Genomic DNA, 23,290 nt, shown 5'->3' on the forward strand with positions numbered 1-23,290 from the left:
GCGGAGGTCTGGGCGGGGGCGGAGCTCTGGGCGGGGGCGGAGCTCTCGCTGCCTCTGGTAGCTGTCCTGGCAGCTGCAAGGGCTCTGCTTCCTCTGAGCTGCAGCCGGTCCGGAGACTTCTGACAAGAAAGAAAGGCGCTTGTTGTTCTTGTTCTTGGTATTATGGAGGTAGGTTCATTTTTAGGCAAGATGCCTTTACGTCGGCAGGCACCAGCGTTCTGACTGACACCAGTGGAGTTTACCATTTCATCGTTGGCCTCCCGTGAGCCCCACAACGTTTAACCCGCCTGGGATTGAATGGGAAAATTACAAAGCAGTGCAGTACTCAATCTTTCCAAGCCGAGCGTGTGCGTCAGTGAACCATTAAAATATTTACTCCTAAAATGTGGTCAAAGAAGTCAAGCTCAATTTAGTTTAAAAAAAAAATCATACCAAAAAATTTTAATTCGTTCATAGTGGTTCTCTCACACCATGAACACCCCCACTGTAGTTCGCTTCTTGATGTGTAATGCTGCCTTTTTAACATCAAAACATTCCATGAAAATTTAGCATTGCAATTTTGCCAGAACTAATGGAGAACATAAAAACAATGGCCATTTCTTCCTAATTCAGTTGCTTCATTGACTGTGGTGTGAGTAAGGGTGAAAGACTTTTTATGCAATATGCTGATAATGTTCTTCACTGGTTTAAGTAGGAAATCTACCTTAATTTATTTCTAATCAGTATTTTTGCTCATAAGTCAAATTAAGGAGCTCTAGAAATAGAAAACGTGGATGTTTTACCCCACACTGGAAAATGTTACAAATGAACGAATTGTTTTATATGAAAAGAATTGTATAGCGTCTGAACAGTCCATCAACCTAATGGTGAGTCAGAGGTTAGAAAAATCTTACGTTGTTTAGAAAATGGCTATTTCTGTTTTTATTTTATTAGATGTCTAAGAAATATTTAGATATAAAATCCACTGTATAATCAGGATAGGAAATAAGTCTTCACAAAAATCATAGCAAAGAAGACAACTAGACAAAATTCAGGTATTTCATGAAATGCCTCTACAGTGACTTTTCTTGGCTCCAGTATTTTCAGTCAGTCATGTGAATTAGATTTATTTTTAAGCATAGGGCTTAAAATAAATCTGGCAGTTGCCCTAAAATAAATTTCCTAAGTCCTGCTTGTTCTTTTTTATTACCATTTTTAGGTATTCTTAGGAATTTTGTTGTTTCTCAGAGAACTGTGAGCATTATGTTGCTTTCCATTTGGACCCATATGAAAAAGTGCAGCTAGCTAAGACAATAAACCAGTGGTATCGATAAATGTATAAGTGGGACAGATAACCACTCTGGCAAAGCTACTGGAAATATATTTGAGTCCTATATAGTTTACTTATCTATTAGGTAGTCTGATGATTGTAACACACCATTAATTGTCTTTTACCATAAGATAAATGGACTCTACATCAATTAAAAAAAAAAAACAGTATTCACTTGTAATATGAAAGCTTCATATGACATAAAAGGTCCCTTCCAACTTTAAAATTCTGTTTTCTCATTATGACTAAATTATTTCAAAAGCATTGTGGATATTTGAGGTAACCCTTAAAGTATATGTTAAGATCCTAAGTGAAATTGCAAAATCCTGATACCATGTATCAATATAATACGAATGTAATATTATTTATCATTCATATTTACCATGTGCTAGACTGGCAATCTATTTCCAAAAAATCAGCCGTTGAAAACCTGTCAAGCACAGTTCTACTCTGACACACATGGGGTCACCATGAGTCAGAATTGACTGGTTGGCAACTGGTGGATGGGTGGGTAGGCATTAGTCCATGTACTTTACACTTAGTATCTCATTAAAACTTCAAAAGAACACTGCTGTGGTTATGCCCACATCAGATGGGGAAACTGAGGTACAGAGAGACTGTGTTACTTGCTCAAGGTCATGACATAGCTGCTAAGGTGGCAGGCCCAGATTGGAAAAGAGACAGTCTAACTCCAGAGCCCCTACTTTTAACTACAGACTGTACTAACACTGGGGCCCCTGGTTGGTGTAAATGGTTACCACACTTGGCTACTAAAGGAAAGGCTAGAAGTTCAAATCCACCTGGAGGCACCTTGAAAGAAAGGCCTGGTGATCTACTTCCAAAAAATCAGTCACTGAAAACCCTAAGGAGCACAGTTCTACTCTGACATGCTTGGGGTTGCCATGGATCGGAATTGGCTCGATGGCAACTAGCTAACTGGTTATACTAACACTATACAATCCTAATTAAGAAACGAGTATTTCACGATTATACTCTTTACATTAGCACAGATTTAAATGGTTCTATGTATAAAAGGCAGTGGGTTTTTGGTTTTTTATGTATGAAAGGGAGTTATAGAATTTGCAGCGTGATCAGTATGATTACAGACTCCAGGAAAAGATGTGAAATGCTTTTAGCAAGGTTCAGAGTGAAAAGGACTTTGAGGATATTCAGTAGCACTGCCTTGACTAGAGATTCCCAAACTCTGGGTCCAAGAGCCAGTGGCAGTCCTTGGTGAAGTTTTGTGACCTGCAGTAAAATGAGAAGAATAAAGACATATAGTAAGTTTTCATAAAGTAAGCAGACTGTCCTGAAATTCTCTTTGCTCCCTTTTTTTTTTTTTAATGTTAAATGTACTGCCCTTTATGAAGAATTCGAATGAGGCATATTTGGGAGAAATCATGGAAAAATCAGAAAGATTGAACTGTAGACTTCTGTGTAGTGAAAGGCAATTAAGTTGAGCATTCCTTTGCTTTTGGTTATTTCATAGGAAATAGACTCCGTTTAATGTTGATGGAATTTCTTTCATAAACATTGATGTAGTATCCAGCCTTTAAAGATGCCCACCCCCCCCGCCCCCACCCTGGCCACGAACCGTGTCTCCTAGTATTCACATTTGAGGGCAATTCCTCTCACATCAAATCTGGGCTGGGGCCTGGGACCTCCTTTAACCAAATGAATGCAGTGAAAATGGCACTGTGCTAGTGTCAGGCGGAAGCTTTGAGAGTGCCTGGCAACTAACTTTGTGCTTTGGGAAGTTTGACTAAACTGAGATCACTCTGGTGTGGGGAAACCCAAGCTAACTAACCACATGAAGAAGTTACATTCAATACAACTGAGGATTCCAACAGACCTGCAGAAGAGGGCCCAGACTTCTAGCCCAAATCGAGTCATCCCAGCAGCCCCCAGCCATTTGAAACATCCCAGATAACACCACATGGAATAGAGACAAGCTGATGCCTTCAAGCACTGAGCACACAACAGAATCATGAGCAAATAATAAAATGGTTGTTTCGAGCCACTACTTTTTGGTGTAGTTTCTCAGCAACTACTAACCAAAACAGTTAGATTTCAGGAAATGAATTATTCATAAGTAAATATGTATATAGATACGTATTGGGAGCATCTTTTATACTTTTTTATATTATCCACTATAGGAAGAAGGAAACACTAGTGGCGTAGTGGTTAAGAGCTAGGGCTGCTAACCAAAAGGCCAACAGTTCGAATCCACCAGGCACTCCTTGGAACCCGTGTAGGGCAGTTCTACTCTGTCCTATAGGGTTTCTATGAGTCAGAATCAACTCGAAGGCAACGGGTTTGTTTTGAGGTTTATAGGAGGAAGCTGTCCACAATGGAGTGTTATAAAGGAATGACAAATTAACTCATGTTTACTGTCTTCAGCAAAACCTTTGTACAGAAGAAATGCAAAAACTTTTAAAACAAATTAAGGAATGTTTCCAAATTTTTTTAATTATTGAATTATAGTCCCATATAAACACATTTTTACCTATATATTTGTATTTTCTCTAGTGCATAATCATGTCTATTCTGTCTCAAAAACATACTAGAAATGCAGGTACATACCATGAATTGCACATCGATTGTAATTCATTCCCATAAATTGCGTGTTATTTCAAAAACTCATACCACAAATGTGTTAAGAATGTCATGTGGTTAAGTTCCTATAGAAACTTCAGCTAACATTTCTAAGCAAATATGATACTTATTATGTTTAATAAAACTTTCCAAAAGGGCATTAACATTTTTTAATGTAGAACAACTTCACTTGATTCTGAACAACTTTAATAAACAATTGTGAAAATTTAAGTTCGAGTCTATTTTAAGAGGTTGGTTTTATATGATTAATATTTACCCCAAAGTAGCTTATTTGTACATATTTCTCTAGATCTGAGAACTGAATCATGAACAAATATGTTCCATTACATAACAGTACTCCTTTTGAGAGAAGCTAAGCTTTCCTTTTCTCTCCACAGGGCACTTAGGCTTGGGAGTTAATGTATTTTGACATTTTTAGATCTACAACAGCTTGGTGTTGCCTAGGTAGAGTTGGGGATAAGAGCATCTATCAAAATTACAGCAAGGAAAAGTGTAGGGCAGGCCATGAGCAAAGAGTGCTTTTAAGGCTTCTCCTGACTCACCCAGGAATGCCTTCCTCTAACATCTGTTTTTTATTTCTTAGAAGCTGCTACTCCATTCAACTGCAAAAATACTTTCATTGACCCTAAAAACAGAATGGAGAAATAGAGGGAAAGAAATTTCTATAAAACTGTTACTCCCCTGCTGCATGGCATTGCATTCTTGTGGACTCATTGTTGCCACGCTCACAAGCCCAAGCATGCAAGTGGCTGATAATACAGTTCATTCCTCGGGTAAAGGCTGTTATGTTTGTGGAATCCTTAAGATGGTGGGTATGTGACGACTGTAGGAGAGGGGAACCCAGATACCTGTAGCTGGCTACATGCCCTTTCTCATCTTTTACAATAGCTTCCTATCCAAATTTTCCCCTCCTACGCAGCACCCTTCTGCTGAGTTCCAAGGCTAGGTGTGCTTTCTGGCCTATTGCTTTTTAGGTACTTACATCTTCCTCTCCATTGTTGCAGCTGCAGTGTCAGTCCATCCCGTTGAGGGTCTTCCTCTTTTTCGCTGACCATCTACCTTACCAAGCACGATGTCCTTCTCCAGAGACTGGTCCCACCTGATAAAATGTCCAAAGTATGTGAGGCAAAGTCTTGCTGTGATGGTTAAGGTTGTGTGTCATCTTGGCTGGGCCATGATTCTCAGTGTTTTGACTATTGTGATGTAGTTTGGCAACTATGTAATGATGTAATCACCTCCATAATGAGATCTGATACAGTGTAATCACCTCCATGATAAGATCTGCTATGAGCAGCCAATCAGTTGAAAGAGAGTTTCCTTGAGGATGTGACCTGCATCCAATATATGTGGATTATCTGGCAAGGCTTACAGGCTTTTGCTTGCTCTGGATCTTGCATCTGGACTCAGGTTCTTAGGACCTGGGCAAACAGCTTACCTGCCGATGCTAGGTTCGTCAGCCCCTGCAGCTACATGAGTCAGGAGAAGCCTCTAGCGTGACCCACAGACTTGGAACTTTTCAACCTCTACAACCATGTGAGCCATTTCCTTGATATAAATCTCTCTCCATCTCACACACACACACACACACACACGTATATATACACTTCACCGGAGAACCCCGCCTGAGACACTTGCCGTCTTCGTTTCTAAGGAACATTCTTGCTATACTTCTTCCAAGATACTCATTTGTTCTTTTGGCAGTCCATCATATATTCAATATACAATGATTCTTCAGGCTTTCTTATTCATTGTCCAGCTTTCAAATGCTTATGAGGCAATTGAAAAAAACATGACTTGGGTCAGGCGCACCGTAGTCCTCCAAGTGACATCTTTGCTTTTCAATACTTTAAAGAGGTCTTTTGCAGCAGATTTCCCAGTGCAATGCGTCTTTTGATATCTTGGGGATTGTAACACACTAAGGTCACATCCCTGATCCAATGTAAAGGGAGTTTCCCAAGGGTGTGGCCTGCACTGCTTTTTATCTTACAGGAGATGAAAGGGAAGCTGTCAGAGAGTGAGGGACCTCATACTACCAAGAAAGCAGCATTGGGAACAGAGCACGTCCTTTGGACCCGGGGTTCCTGCGCAGAGAATTTCCCAGTCCAGGGAAGATTGATGACAAGGACTTTCATACAGAGCTGACAGAGAAAGCCTTCCCCTGGAGCTGACACCCTGAATTTGGACATCTAGCCTACAAGACTGTGAGAGAATATGCTTCTGTTTGTTGAAACCACACACTTGTGGTATTTCTATTACAGCAGTGCTAGATAAAGATAACTAAGACACAGTATGTCAGACAATGTCCCCTGCTATTCATAAGGTTTTCAGTGGCCGATTTTTTCAGAAGTAGATTTCCAGGTCCTTCTTCCTAGCCTGTCTTAGTCTGGAAGCTCAGCTGAAACCTGTCTACCATGGGTGACCCTGCTGGTATTTGAAATACCAACATCACAGCAACGTGCAAGCCATCACATTATGACAAACTGACAAATGAGTGGCAGATCTTTCTCTTTAGGGGCTTTAACTTAGTGAATTGTCTTCTTTTGTCAGTGACGGGCTCTTCACCCAATATTTACTTCCCTTTTTTATTCATCACAACTTTTATTACTCATCCTAGTCCTAACTTTAAGGCTTTCATACTGTACACTCGAAATGCCCATTAATGACATTTCACCTTTTTCCCTCCATTCCATCATTCAAATGCCTCCTGACATCTAACACCTTCCCTACAATCTCCTTGACTAGAAGAGAGACACCAATTTTCACACCCACCCATCAACATATACATTTTATCTACATATACTGTATATAAAGCCAGTTGTCATGCAGTGGATTCTGACTCATGGTGACCACATGTGTGTCAGTCAGGGTAGAACTGTGCTTCATAGGGTTTTCGATTGCTGATTTTTTGGAAGTAGATAGCCAAGCCTTTCTTCCGAGGCACCTCTTGCCGGACTCAAACCTCCAACCTTTCCATTAGTACTTGAGTGCAATAACCATTTGTACCCATACTCTATATGTTGTTATGTGCCATTGAGTTGATTCCGACTCATAGCAACCCTATAGGACAGAGTAGAACTGCCCCATAGGGTTTCCTAGCCTGTAAATCTTTATGGAAGTAGGTTGCCAAATCTTTCTCCCACAGAGCAGCTGGAGGGTTCAAACTGCTGACCTTTTGGTTAGCAGCCCAGTGCTTAACCGTTGTGCCACCAGAGCATACTTGTCTTAATTACAGTAATACCTTATGCACTTTACGAAACCCATACCCACTGCCAGCCTTTCAGCAGTCAAACCCACCAGCAGTTCCATGGGAGAAAGATGTGGCAGTTTTCTTCCGTAAAGATTATAGCCTTGGAAACCCTATGAGGCTGTTCTACTCTGGTTGCTACGAGTCAGAATTGACTTGAAGGCGGTGGAACCTACCAGCTGCTCTGCAGGAGAAAAGACCTGATGATCTGCTCCCATAAAGATTGACAGCCTAGGAAATCCTATGGGGCAATTCTATTCTGTCCTATAGGATTGCTATGAGTTGGAATCAGCTCAGTGGCACACAACAACAACAGATATGGCTTTTATTTGCAGACACTGTAAATACTCTGCTAGTTGAATTTGTACATTTGTTTTTCATTTATGTGTTCTTATCATCACCGCTTCATACATTCCCTAGGGCATAAGCTAGGACTTTAAAAGCAATAATTATGTTTTTCTTTTCATTATAAAAATAGCGCATGCTTTTTTAAAAAAATTGGAAAATATGGAAAAGTAAGGCAGAGAACAAAAATCATACATATTCCCACCACCCAATTATAATCACTATTGATATTTTTGGAGTTTTTCTTTTACTCCTTTTTTCCTATGCAAAGGTTTGTTTGCTTTACATGCTGTATGTACAGTTCTTGTCTCTGTTTTTATTTCAGCTTATATAACTTTGTAAGCATATTTACCTTAAACATAACTTTTAATACATGCATAATATTCCATTCCAAAAATTACCATAGTTTAACAATTGCTCTTTTATCCTATAAATAGTGCTACTATCAACATCTTTGTGCATAAAGTTTTTTTCTTAATTTAGAGTCATTTCCTTAGGAGTCATTCTCAGAACTGGGTCAAAGCACTTAAAATGCTTTTGATATAGTTTAGCAAATTGTTTATCAAGATGATGACACACGTTTACACTCCCACTACTAATGGTTATATGCCTTTTTATCATCCTCTATCCATTGATGAGTTTATCATTGTTTATTCTTACCTCATTTTTGTAATAATGTGCATATCTTTTATTACTGTGAGGTTGAATATTTTTCCATGAGTTTGTTGACTGCTTCTTTTTCTATGAATTAATTTATGTTCTGTGCCTACTCATCAATTAGGTCTTAGACTTTTTCTTACTGATTTATATGTGTATATTAATAATACTGACCTTTGTTTTATTAAATGCATTTTTTACCAATTTTTTTGTATATTTAAAATATTTGGATGTATTTTTTACAACTAGAATATTTACTAATTTTACAAAATTTCTGACTTTTTCTTTAGAATTTCTTTTATTATATTTATGTTTAGAAAGTCGTCCCATCTTCCAAAATTTTGATATGGTCACTTCTATTTTCTGCTGTTTCCCTCTGCCATTTTGTATATTTTGTTTTTAATTACAATTGAAATGTATTTTGATGTGTGGAATGAGATAAGAATCTAATGGGGTTTTTTTCAAATTGCTAAATAATTCTATTAACATCATTTATTAAATAAGCTTGTCTTTCCCTATTATGATGCCTTGATTATCGTATGTTAATTTTTTTAAATAACTTTCATTGTGCTTTAAGTGAAAGTTTGCAAATCAAGTCAGTCTGTCACATATAAGCTTATATACACCTTACTCCATACTCCCACTTACTCTCCCCCTAGTGAGTCAGCCCGCTCCCTCCTTCCAGTCTCTCCTTTCGTGACGATTTTGCCAGTTTCTAACCCTCTCTACCCTCCTATCTCCCCTACAGACAGGAGATGCCAACACAGTCTCAAGTGTCCACCTGATACAAGTAGCTCAATCTTCGTCAGCATCTCTCTCCAACCCATTGTCCAGTCCCTTCCATGTCTGATGAGTTGTCTTCGGGAACGGTTCCTGTCCTGGGCCAACAGAAGGTTTGGGGACCATGACTGCCGGGATTCCTCTAGTCTCAGTCAGATCATTAAGTCTGGTCTTTTTTATGAGAATTTGGGGTCTGCATCCCACTGATCTCCTGCTCCCTCAGGGGTTCTCTCTTGTGCTCCCTGTCAGGGCAGTCATTGGTTGTGGCCGGGCACCATCTAGTTCTTCTGGTCTCAGGATGATGTAAGTCTCTGGTTCATGTGGCCCTTTCTGTCTCTTGGGCTCATAGTTATCGTGTGACCTTGGTGTTCTTCATTCTCCTTTGCTCCAGGTGGGTTGAGACCAATTGATGCATCTTAGATGGCCGCTTGTTAGCATTTAAGATCCCAGATGCCACATTTCGAAGTGGGATGCAGAATGTTTTCATAATAGAATTATTTTGCCAATTGACTTTGAAGTCCCCTCAAGCCATAGTCCCCAAACCCCCGCCCTTGCTCCACTGACCTTTGAAGCATTCATTTTATCCCAGAAACTTCTTTGCTTTTGGTCCAGCCCAGTTGAGCTGACCTTCCCTGTATTGAGTATTGTCCTTCCCTTCACCTAAAGTAGTTCTTATCTACTAACTAATCAGTGACTAACCCTCTCCCACCCTCCCTCCCTCCCCCCCCCCCCGTAACCATAAAAGTATGTGTCCTTCTCAGTTTATACTATTTCTCAAGATCTTATAATAGTGGTCTTATACAATATTTGTCCTTTTGCCTCTGACTAATTTCACTCAGCATAATGCCTTCCAGGTTCCTCCATGTTATGAAATGTTTCACAGATTCATCACTGTTCTTTATCGATGCGTAGTATTCCATTGTGTGAATATACCACAATTTATTTAACCATTCATCCATTGATGGACACCTTGATTGCTTCCATCTTTTTGCTATTGTAGAGCTGCAATAAACATGGGTGTGCATATATCTGTTCGTGTGAAGGCTCTTTTATTTCTCTAGGGTATATTCCAAGGAATGGGATTTCTGGGTTGTATGGTAGTTCTATTTCTAAGTTTTTAAGAAAACGCCAGATAGATTTCCAAAGTGGTTGTACCATTTGTTAATTTTTATAATAATTACATTTATTCTATTCCATTGTAGATGTATTTATTCTACCCGCATAATACTTTAATTGTAGTTATATGGTGTTTTAATAGCCAAAAAAAGCTAGTCTTCCTTTGTTATTCTTTTTTTTTTTACCTTCGAGTTTTGTGTGTGTGTGCTTTAGACGAAGGTTTATAGAGCAAATTAGTTTCTCATTAAACAATTAATACACATATTGTTTTGTGACAATGGTTGCTAACCCCACAACATGTTAACATTCTCCCCTTCTCAACCTTGCGTTCCCCATTTCCATTTGTCCAGCTTTCCTGTCCTCTCCTACCTTCTCATTGTAGCCCCTGGGCTGTGTGCCCAGTTAGTCTCGTTTTGTTTTATGGGCCTGTCTAATCTTTGGCTGAAGGGTGAACCTCAGGAGTGATTTCAGTACTGAGTTAAAAGGGTGTTGGGGACCATACTCTTGGGGTTTCTCCAGCTTCTGTCAGACCAGTAAGCTTAGTCCTTTTTTGTGAGTCAGAATTTTGTTCTACGTTTTTCTCCAGTTCTATCCAGGACTCTCTTTTGTGATCCCTTTCAGAGCAGTTGATGGTGGTAGCCAGGCACCATCTAGTTGTACTGGACTCAGTCTGGTAGAGGATGTGGTAGTTGTGCTCCATGAGTCCTTTGGACTAATCTTTCCATTGTGTCTTTGGTTTTCTTCATTCTCCGTTACTCCAGGCAGGTTGGGGTCAGTGGAGTATCTTAGATGGCCACTCACAAACCTTTAAGAACCCAGCTGCTACTCACCAAAGTAAGATGTAGAACATTTTCCTTATAAACCACGTTATGCTGGTTGAGCTAGGTAACCCCCAGGACCATGCTCCCCATCCCTCAGCCCAGGAACTCGGTCCCTCAAGGAGTTTGGATGTGTCTATGAAGCTTCTATTATTTTGCCTTGGTCAAGTTGTGCTGACTTCCTCAGTATTGTGTACTATCTTACCCTTCACCAAAGTTATCATTTATCTATTGTCTAGTGTCTTCCTCCTTTGTTATTCTTTAAAAAAGTTTCTAAACTATTTAACCTGTTATTCTTCCATATGATTTTTAGAATAACTTTTCAAATGCCTATCCATTGTACCCCTAATTCTATTGCCATTTTAACTGAAAATACTTTAAATTTATAAATTAATTTAGAAAGAAAATTTGTATAATACTCTATCGTCCTAATCAGGAATTGGTCCTTTTTATTCAAAAAATTATAAAGTATTTCTTAGCAAAGTGTTACGGATTTAGGGTACGTATATTTCTTCCTTAGGTTTTTTTCTGGGTATTCTAAAATATTTGTTGCTATCCTAAATAGGATCTTTGTTTTAATTATTTTGTAATTATGGGTATAAAAAATTATGGTGGATTGTGATATATTTAAGACATTTTATCCAGCCATTTTGCTCAACCCCTATTGGGTCTATAAAATTTTCTTAATTATTTTGAGTTTTTTAATATATATATTAATAATTACAATTTTTCATTGAGTGTAAGACACCTTCAATTGTAAAATACATAATTATTTTACATACTGCCAGATGAGTGGGAATACTAGAAAACTATGACAAACCATCAGTTTTGAGATTTATCTCAATTTCAGAGAGGTTAAAATATGAAAAAGGACAACCTAAGAGTACAACAGCATGAATGGATAAACAAAATGTGGTACATATAGAGAATGGAATACTACACATGTGGTAGCCAGACACTATCTAGTTCTTCTGGCCTCAGGGTAGATGAGGTTGTGGCTCATGTAGACTTGTTTCTTCTCTGCACTTTTGGTTACCTTCTTACTGTTTTGTTCTTGGCCAGTAGAGAACCCATAGTTGTGTCTTAGATGGACATTCGCAAGCTTTTAAGACCCCAGACGCTACTCACTTCACCAGGATGCAAGTCATGATTTTTGTGAATTATGTTATGCCAGTTGATGGAGTTGTCCCATGAGACTGTGGTCCTAAGCATTCAAACCCAGAAGACCAGTGCTGGAAGATGTTTGGTTATGTCTTCAACGAATATATGCGCCTGCACCCACGTATTTGTATTTTCATGTACTTATAGATACTTCTGGAAACCCTGGTGGCGTAGAGGTTAAATGCTGCAGCTGCTAACCAAAGGGTCAACAGTTCAAATCTGCCATGTGCTCCTTGGAAACTCTATGGGGGCAGTTCTACTCTATCCTATAGGGTCGCTATGAGTCAGAATCGACTGGACGGCACTGGGTTTGTTTTTTTGGTGATAGATACTTCTGGAAACCCTGGTGTGGTAGTGGTTAAATGCTATGGCTGCTGACCAAAAGGTTGGCAGTTCGAATCTGCCAGACACTCCTTGGAAACTCTATGGGGCAGTTCTACTCTGCCTTATAAGGTTGCTATGAGTCAGAATCGACTCGACGGCAGTGGGTTTGGTTTTTGGTTATAGATACTTCTGGGGCCCTAGTGGTACAGTGGTTAACAGGTCGGCTGCTAACCAAAAGGTCAGCAGTTCGAATCCACCAGCTGCTCCTTGGAAGCCCTATGGGGCAATTCTACTCTGTTCTATAGGGTAGCTATGAGTCAGAATCAACTAGACAGCAGCGGGTAACGGTAAATGGGTATAGATACTTCTATCTGTTCTCACGTATGTACATACCTGTACCTACCCACATACCAATTTGCCTTTTTTTTAGAGGTGTAGGGGAAGGTAGAGGGGGGAAACTTGCTCCCAGGCACAAGTCCAAGGGGATGCTAGGTAAGGCATGGAATGACATTCCAAGGCACCACAAATATGAAAGGTGCCTGACTAAGGCAGCTAGACAAGAGCAGGAAAGGTGTTTCTGCTGGTGCATCACTGCTATCAGCATTTATTCATCTTGAAATTGAAGGGGGATGCAATTTAGAGATTGCCTCAGGCACTTGTTGTCTTTGCTGTGCCCCTAACTGTACCCATCCATGTGTGTTCAAACACTCTTTTTTACTTTGGTTGAGCTGTGCTCACTACATCCACATTTGGTGCCACTTTTCCCATCACCAAAAATAACTAGCCTCCTCCCTGGTTACCACCAATGAATATTGGTCCCCTATATTTATCTAATCTTGTCTTCTTATAAAAGAAGGATCATTTGTCCTTGTGTGGTTGACTTATTTTACTTAGCATTCTGCCGTCCAGGTCCATACATGTTATAATATGTTTTGCAGACTCATCGTTGTTTTTTAAGGTTATGTGGTATTCCATTTTATGTGTGTACCACAATTTGCTTATCCATTCATCCAGTGATGGGCACTTCAGTCAACTTGCTTTTGAAACTTTGTTAGGAATATGTCTAATATTTTATCTAGTGTTGTTTTATCATGTATCTGTCATTACCTAAGTAAAACAAAACCTATATGATATGTTGTCGTATAGGTTTTGTGAGTTCTATGGGAGAAAAGACCTGACGATCTGCTCCCATAAAGATTACAGCCTAGGAAACCCTGTGGGGCAGTTCTATTCTGTCCTGTAGGGTCACTATGAGTCGGAATCAGGTCGACAGCATACAACAACAACAACATTAAGTTACCCTTTGTCTTAGTTATCTAGCGCTGTTATAATAGAAATACCACAAGAGCATGACTTTAACAAAAAGAAATTTATTCTTTCACAGTCCAGTAGGCTAGAAGTCCGAATTCAGGGCTTTCTCTCTCTGTTGGCTCTAGGGGAAAGTCCTTGTCATCAATCTTCCCATGGACTAGGAGCTTCTCAGTGCAGGGACCCCAGGTCCAAAGGACACACTCTGTTCCTGGCACTACTTTCTTGGTGGTATGAGGTCCCCGTGTCTTTGCTTGCTTCTCTCTTTTATATCTCGAAAGAGATTGACTTAAGACACAACCCAACCTTGTAGATTGAGCCCAGTCTCATTAACATAACATCATAGAGGTAGGATTTACAACACATAGGGAAATCACATCAGATGACAAAATGGTGGACAATCACACAATACTGGGAATCATGGCCTTGCCAAGTTGACACACATTTTTGGGGGACACAATTCAATCCATAACACCTTTGTAGTCCTAGAGATACTCTCGTATTCTAATAGACAGTTGAATTCTATTTTCTAGCAGCTTATTTAGAATTTTTTCATTTTTATTATAACTGTATTACAAAGATTTTATGGATTTTGTTGAGGCTGTTGCAGTCAACAGAAACCAGCTTAAGCCAGTTTAAGCAAGGGCAGAGCATATGGGTGGGTCTCTTGAGGGACCGAGAGCAGGAGCTGAGAAGCTCTGATGAACTAAGGCCGCTGCTGCTTTCTTAGTCTTTCTAGGCCTGCCCAATCTGTATGGTTCTCATCTTCACTTCTTGTGTGGTTCTACTTTATTCTTTCCCCTATGTCCATCAACTGACCTTTTCAGCTTCTCCCTGAGTGTAAGTCAAACATACCAACCGAGCATTATACACATACAGTGAGTTTAAGTGCTAAAAGAGGTCGAGAGGTATCTCTTGTTTCAGTCCATAGTCTGTAACTTTTACATCGCTATTTTTTTTTTTAACAGTTAACACATGTACATGACACATAAATCCAAAAGCTACAGTAGGGTAAACAATGAAAAGTAATTCTTCCTCCCACCTCTGTCCACAAACCACTTTCTTTCTTTCATAAAAGGCAGCAGCTGTTGAGTTTCTTGTATTCTTTCAGAGATATTCCATAGGTATATAAACATATTCATAATTATTATATAGACTTCTCAACTATACTTTTTCACTTCTGCCTTAACAAGTTATCTTGAATAGTATTCTGTACCAGTAAATATGGTACTGCTGCACTCTTTTTAACCGAACCCAACCCAGTGCCTTCTTGGAGTCGGAAGCTGCATGCATATCCAATAATTTGCTTAATAATACCCTATTGACAGACATTTAAGTTGGTTCCAGCCTTTTGGTATTACAAACAATACTGCAATGAATTATCTGTGTATAAAGTCATCCTTGAGTTATTTATTTTGATTCTTCTCTTTGTTGAATTTTTTTTTTTTTTTTACGAAGACTTGTAGACACTTTGGTTTTCTTTTCTTTCCTTTTTTTTTTTTTTTTTTTGGTTTGTTCATGTACACGGGTACTTCTAGGGACCAAGTACTTTTTCAGCCTCTGAAGGTTTATTGGGAAGCTGCTGCACCACTGACAGCGCGTACTGCCCTGAGGCAGGGGCCTTTATGACTGTTTGAAACCAAAGAATTGGGCATGTGCCACAAATTACTGTTTTTATGAGGTATTGTATGATGTGTCTGAATTTATGGTAGGAAAAACAGAAATTTTGAGAATTTTTATTTGTTACACAGATGTGCCAATAGACCCTGGTGGGAACTCTGGAGTATAATTAGTGGTACTTCATATGTAGCACTGTCTTAGGTTGGGTTCTCTAGAGAAGCAAAACTGGTAAAGTATATAACTATATATAGAGAGAGATTTATATCAAGGAAATGGCTCATGCAGTTGTAGAGGCTGGAATGTCCCAAGTCCATGGGTCAGGATAGAGGCTTTTCCTGATTCACATAGCCGCAGGGGCTGGTGAACCCAAGATCAACAGATCAGACAGCAAGGCTTTTGCTCACAGGCCACGAAGATCAGTGAATCCTAAGATCGGCAGGCCAGACCGCAGGTAAGCTGCTAGCTTAAGTCCCAAGAACTGGAGGTCAGATGAACAGGAGCCAGCTGCAGGATCCAGAACAAGCAAAAGCCCACAGGCCTTGCCAGAATATCGACTTAATCAATGCAGCCCACAAGCCCAAGAAAACTCCCTTTCAACTGATTGGCTACTCACAGCAGATCCCATCACAGAGGTGATCACATTATATCAAATCTCATCATGGAAGCGATCACAACATCGTACAACTATTAAACCACTGAGAATCGTGGCCCAGCCAAGTTGACACACAGCCTTAGCCATCACAACCACCAAACATTTAGGGTAGGCTTGTGGGAGGGGGCAACAACAAAATCCATACTACCTACCAAAAATTCAGACACACTCAATGATTCAGCATGGTTCCATGAATGAAAATACATGGTATCAACAAAATTTCAAAGCAGAAAATAATTGTTTCATGAAAGGGTTAAATTTGACTTTGTGAGTTTATTTACCTTTTGCTTCTGCAGTGATGTGGAATTTGAAATAAAGAAATCTTGTTTTTAGCCTATTAACCAAAAAAACTCCAAACCCATTGCTGTCGAGTCGATTCCGACTCATAGTGACCCTATAGTCTATTAACAGTTACCTTTAAACATAAACAACCATGAATATACACTTCTGTGATTATAAAATTTAAAAATAAAACCTTAACTTTTGAAAACTTGGACGAGAAACTTAGCACTTTTGCTGTCCCTAACTTTATCTTTCTATCTTCTTTTTAAAACAGTATAATATTTTCTTCCAAGTTTTATAATATTACCTTCAGGTTTATAATTAAATTATGACAATATTTAGATTGATTTCTCTGTGTTTAATTTCTATGTTTGCTTCCAGTCCTTGTAAAGAATATTTTCTTGGGTTTTAATTTTGACTCATCTTCGAGTGGTCTGAAGTAAAACTTTAAACAATTTTTAAATGAAAAGAGACTTGGGAAAGATCTTGCACAGCTAAGAATGTCTGTTATTTTCACCTATCAGCGACAACATGGGTGGATAGTTTTTTTTGTCTCACAAATTTTTCCCTAAAATTCATTAGATTTCCTCTTTTATCTTTTCGCAACTTAGCATTACCAAGGAAAAGTCAAAACCAACCTATGTTTTGCTATTTTATAGGCAACATTTCCCTGCTTAGATCTTGTAGGATTCTTTATGTTTCTTAAATCGGCACTAACAACAACAGTAAATCAGTATTATAGGAAGACTTCATGTTCTCAAGAGATTCCTTTCCTTGTCTTATAGTGCAGAATTTTTTTTCTATAGGCACCATTCCTCCCCACCGCCCCTTTTTCTCAACCTTGTATTGGGAGGAAACTATTGAAGCCCAGAGTTTAAAAATACATAATGTGCAGAGTTTTGTTACTTAGTTCCCTCACTGTCTGCTTGGGTACTGGTGAATCTTCTCTGATTCCCTGTGATTTGATCCACACAGGCTGTATTCCAGTTTTTACTGCTTAACAGGCATTTATTTTGTGTAGTTCCTTTGAGATGATATAGACTCACTTCCTTAATTTGTGTAAGAAAGAGGATGTTTGGCCTAGAGAATTTGACTGCATTCACCTGTCTTTCATGACATTGAGCACATGTCAAATTATACCCCTCCTCCAGCTTGCACTGCTTTTAGTGTTCCTCTACCTCCAGCCCACCTGAAATTCTTTACCTTTGAGAAGACTACATATTTCAAGATATCTAGTCTTTCTGTCCTAGCCTTATTATGCACTGGGAAGTGTAGGAACTCAATTGATTAAAAGAGAGCTGTTGATAACAGGAAAGGACACTCTGGCCATTCAGAAATTTGTTTCCACACAGAGAAGGCCATGAGTGCCTAGCTTTTTCATTAGTGAGACTCTGTATTCCCAAACTATGGACGGTCAGTGAGGTAAGTTGAGGGGAAGTATGAAGTATGAGTCTTTACATATTTCCAGCTGTAATTTCTCAATTCAAAAGACACTGTATGCATCAGATACCAATTCTTTTTCTTAATTTGGTCTTACTGAAGTTTTAATAAATAGAAATATTTCCAGGAATCTTCTTTATGTTTTATATTTATCCTTTATTTTGTGGGTTGGTGTACATTTAAAAATTTTTTATTGTCATAAAATATATACAGCATCCAGAAATAAACCCATACATCTATGGTCAACTGATTTTGACAAGTGTGCTAAGTCCAGTCAGTGGGAAAGAAGAGTCTCTTTAATAAATCATGCTGGGAAAATTGGATTTCTGCATGCAGAAGAACGAATTAGAATCCATGCCCATGCCTCACAACATACACAAAAACAAATTCAAAGTGGATCAAGGACCTAAATGTAAAAACTAATACCATAAAATTCTTAGAAGAAAATATACTTGCATGACTTCAGAGCCTAGTTTTTAACAGTGGATTATCAGACATGACAACAAAAGCACAAGCAGCAAAAGACAAAATAAATAAACGGGACCTCATAAGAATTAAATACTTTTGTTCATCAAAGGACTTTACCAAAAAAGTGAAAAGAGAACCTACAGGTTGGGAGAAAATTTTTGGAAACCGTGTACCCAATAAACAAAAAAACCAAATCTGTTGACCTAAAATCCAAAATATGTATACATATATATGAATTCTACAACTTAACAAGACGCCAACTCAATCAAAACTTGTGCAGAAAAAAACAAAAAAACCAAACCTGTTGCGGTCGAGTCAATTCCGACTAATAGCGACCCTATAGGACAGAGTAGAACTGCCCCATAGAGTTTCTAAGGGGCATCTGGTGGATTCAAACTGCCAGCCTTTTGGTTAGCAGCCATAGCACTTAATGACTATGCCATCAGGGTTTCCAAACGTGCAGAAGACTTGGTCAATTCACCAAAGAGGTTAATCAAATAACCAACAAACATATGCAAAGATGCTCATCAATGTCATTATCCATTAGATGAAAATCAAGACCACAGTGATATGCTACCTCACCCCTAATAGAATGATTAGAATGGCAATGATTAAAAGAAAAACAATGAGTGATGGCGAGGTTGTGGAGAAACTGGAATCCTCATCCGTTGCTGGTGGGAATGTAAAATGGTGTAGCACTGTGGAAAACAGTTTGGTGATTCCTGAAAAGGTTGACCATAGAATTACCGTATGACCCAGCAATCCCAATCCTAGGTATATACCCAAAAGAAGCAAAGGTAGGAACACAAACTGAAACCTGTACATCAGTGTTCATTGCAGCACTTTTCACGATAGCCAAAAGATAGAAACAACTGAAATGTTCATCAACAGATGAATGAATAAACAAAATGTGGTATATACACACAATGGAATACTACTTGGCCATTCAGAGAAGTGAAGTCCTGCTGATGCATGCCACGACATGGATGAACCTTGAAAACATCATGCTGAGTCAAATAAGTCACAAAAGGACAAATGCTGCATGATCTCACTTACATGAAATAAGCAAATACATAGAAACCAAGGGTTATTAGTGGTTACTAGGGAGGGGGAAAAGGGGAGTTTTGCTTAGGGGGTATTGAGTTTATATTATTGGGGTGTAATCATTTGGAAAAGGATAGTGAGAGTGGTTCGGAACTTGAAGAATGTAGTCAGTATTACAAATTGTGCCTGTAGAAATTGTTGAGCTGGCATATGTTTTGGTTTATATATTTTCACCAGGTTAAATATGTATTTTATATAAATATATATATAAAACAAAACATTTGCTGTTTCGACCATTTTTACACATGCAATTCAGAGACATTAATTACATTCAGCATGTCATGCAAGCATCACCACTATTCATTTCCAAATTGTTACACGTTTTTATCTTTTTATTCCAGTTCAAGAAGACTTCATGGAAGGCTGGGAGAAGACGTATTAGGTGCTACTATTTCAGTCACCATCCTAACTCTAGAGTGTGGGTCCGATATTATATAACTCACTTTGTATAATCTGGATGTTACAAGGTACCAAGGAAGAGTCTATTCTCCCCTTAGCTTGATACCTTAAATGTAAGTATTAAAAAAGAATTCTTTATTTTAAGTGCTTGCCGTTCTCAAGGGCCTCTTATAAAAAGCAAATATTCTCCAAAGGGGTAAAACAAGTCAGTACCATCTCAGTTTGATAATTTTAGGTCATCAAGCAAAACTGTTTACTCTGGCAGTGAGGGAGTGAAGCACAAAATCTGATGACAGCTGATGTTGTATTTTCCAGTATTCAGACAAACACTTTAAACACAAGGGAGCAGAAAAACATTTATAGCCCTGAATCTTCCCTAGTGCCCCAGGCAATCCCTGAATAGTCATCAGTACTTCCTATCTATAGTATGTCAAGTATTTTGTTAAGAATTAGAGGAGAATAGCTGGAAAGCACCATTACCTACCACTACTGCTGATCAATCCCAGGCTCTTTACCGTAAAGTAGTGGTTTTCTGTGATTTTGTTTTGTTTACCAGTGCAACTCTTAGTTGTTATCATATAACACAGTCCAACATGAAAAAGAGATAAAAAAAAAAAAGTTGGGCTTCTCTAATTGAAGCAGTGGCATAGTACTGGAGGATCCACCGAGTACTCACTACTTTGGGTTTTGAAGGAGCTCCATGGAATGCCCAGGGCTCTGAGTAGCATCATTTCTAAATTACTTCTCTAGACGTCACTGACGGATATTTGTACAAGACTACCCAGTGAAGAAGAGTATGAGAAAAGGCACGAAGACACCTCAGCATAACTGGAATGCTTGAGTTCTGACTTTGGTCAGCTATTTAAAGAATACTCTTGACTACTCACTACCATCAAGTTGATTTTGACTCATGGAAACCCTATAGGACAGAGTAGAACTGCCCCGTAGGGTTTTCAAGGTTCAAATTTTTATGGCAGCAGACTGACACATCTTTCCACTGTGGAGCAGCTAGTGGGTTCAAACCGCTGACCTCTCAATTAGCAGCCTATTAGTACTGTCTATACTTAGCACTCCTATTTCCCTCTTCCCACACCCAACAATTACTGAAGGAGTTCCATTGGACTGTGTGATCTCCAAAGCCTCACCCTTCTATCAATTTTGCATATCTTTACAAACATCCTTAAAAATTTTCTTACATCAAATAATCAGGATTTAGCTTCTAGTTCTGACCAAGATAGAGCATGTCCACTATGATCTGTCTCTCCTGATGATTACAACTCAAAACTCGGGATAAAATACAAAAAGCGTTACCCAAGGACTCTGAAAAGTAAGGAAAATCAGGTGTTCTGTGGAGCAGAATCAAAAGAAGAAAAGTGTATGACAGTGGGTGTCTTAGTTATCTAGTGCTGCTATAACAAAAATACCACAAGTGGATGGCCTTAACAAACAAAAATTAATTCTCCCACAATTTCGGAGGCTAGAAGTCTGAATTTAGGGTGCCAGCTCTAGGGGAAGGCTTTCTCTCTCTGTCAGCTCTGGGGGAAGGTCCTTGTGTCCTTTCAACATCCACGGGCCCAACTTTCTTTGAAAATCTCCATGTGCCTTGGCATCAATCTTCCCCTGGGTCTAGGAAGTCCTTAGCACAGGCAGCCTGGGTCCAAAGGATGTGGCCTGTTCCCAGCCCTTCTTTCTTGGTGGCCTGTTCCCAGCCCTCTGTCTCTGCTTGCTTCTCTCTCCTTTTATATCTTGTAAGATACAACGTGATATAGGCCACGCTCCAGGGGAATGCCCCTTATGTTGGATCAGGGCTTTGACCTGAGTAAGGGTATTGTATCCCACCCTAAACCTCATTAACATGTCCTAATCCTGCCTCATTAACATAATGGACAGTTCACTCCCAAATGGGACCATAACAACAGGCACAGAGGCAAGAATTTACAACACATTATAAAATGGAGGATAATCAGATCACAAAATGAAGGACAACCACACGATACTGGGAATCATGGCCTAGCCAAGTTGACACATATTTTGGGGGGACACAATTCAATCCATGACAGTGAGTTTTCCCTTTTCTGCTCTTTTTTCCTGTGCCTTTGACTCAGAGGCAGGCCCCAGTAATGGAACTATACAGTGGTAGCATGGGACACTAAAACTTTGATAGAAACCCTGTCGTTTGGGCCAAAGGATCTAGTTAATGGAGCCCATGTGATCCAAAGAGGGCAGAGGGAATCCCCGTTTTTTTCTGTCCTGGCTCTGTCCAAAGGGTAGGCTCCAAGTGCAGAACTGCTCAACAGCAGTGATACAGGCAGTTAAAACTTCAAGAGAAACCTCATCTTTCTGCTCAGAACTGGGAAAAAGAGTATAGGAGGAAATCTGGCAAGAAATCTGGCGAAGAGGATGCCTTACTTTTGTGTAAGAGAGTACACAAGTCCCAATCTTCTTGAGCAGCACATGAATGGGACAGACCCAAAGCAGCATAGCAAAAGCTTTGAGAATTGAACTAAATTATAAACCACCACCCAAGTCTCAGACTAACCTCCTAAACTCACAGCAGCATTGCCAAGGCTTTGAAAGCTGAACTGAAATTGGAACCACTACCCGCAGAAAGTGATAAAAAAAACTTGTGGTCTGAAGCTAACTGGTTGATTGCCTACTAAAACAACAACAATAAAAAATAAATAATGTCCTTTAGGGGATTTTAACAGAACTCAGATCTATACAATATAATTAAAAAGTCCAGAATATAATCCAAAATTACTTGACAATCAGGAAAAAGTATCTAATTCTCAAGGGAAAAGATAATTAACAGATGCCAGTACTGCAATGTCACAAATGTTGAAATTACCAAACTTTAAAGTAGATATTATGATTAAGCTCCATACATGAAATACAATGAATGGAAATATGAAAGTTCTCAGTAAGGAAATATAAGAAAGGAACAAAATATCAGAGTTTTGCAGCTTTACTCATATAGGTCTTTTACATATTTTCCTAGATTTATACCTAAGTGTTTTTTGGGGGAAGGTGCTAGTATAGATGTGTTTTGAATTCCAAATGTTCACTGACAGTATACAGAAAAACAATTGACTCTTGTATATCGATTGTGTCTTTGTATCCTGCAACTTTGCTGTAATTGCTATTCCAGGAGAGTTTTTTTGTTGATTTTTTGCAATTTTCAACATAGACAATCATGTCATCTGCAAACAAAGACAGTTTTATTTTTTTCTGATCTGTTTACCTTTTGTTTCTTTTCTTATTGCATTACAGGACTTCCAGGACAACACTGAATAGGAAGAGTGAGAAGGGGCATCCTTGTCTTGTTCCTTATCTTAAGGGGAAAGTACCTGCTTTCTCAAAACTAAGTATCGTGTTAGCTATATGTTCTTTTGTAAATGTTCTTTATCAATTTGAGGAAGTTCTCCTATATTGCTCGTTTGCTGAGAGTATTTTATCACGAATGTGTGTTAGATTTTGTCAAATGCATTTTCTGCATTTATCAATATGTTGTTAGGTGCCACTGAGTCAATTTTTAACTCATAGTGCCCCAATGTAACAGAATAGGACTACCCCACAGCGTTCCTAGGCTGTAATCTTTACAGGAGCTGATAACCAGGTCTTTCTCCCATGGATCTACTGGATGGGTT

General features: G+C 39.0%; 1 long non-coding RNA gene across 1 annotated transcript; it reads left to right on the forward strand.

Moving 5' to 3' along the window:
* The first annotated feature begins 136 nt into the window (after positions 1 to 136).
* On the forward strand, positions 137 to 22,998 carry LOC126086003 (uncharacterized). The gene is made up of 3 exons (XR_007519382.1): positions 137 to 168; positions 19,586 to 19,756; positions 22,914 to 22,998. It is a non-coding gene; the product is annotated as an uncharacterized LOC126086003 (long non-coding RNA).
* Positions 22,999 to 23,290: the final 292 nt, after the last annotated feature.

This window comes from Elephas maximus, chromosome 11 (genome assembly GCF_024166365.1).
Source record: "Elephas maximus indicus isolate mEleMax1 chromosome 11, mEleMax1 primary haplotype, whole genome shotgun sequence".
NCBI classification, from domain to species: domain Eukaryota; kingdom Metazoa; phylum Chordata; class Mammalia; order Proboscidea; family Elephantidae; genus Elephas; species Elephas maximus.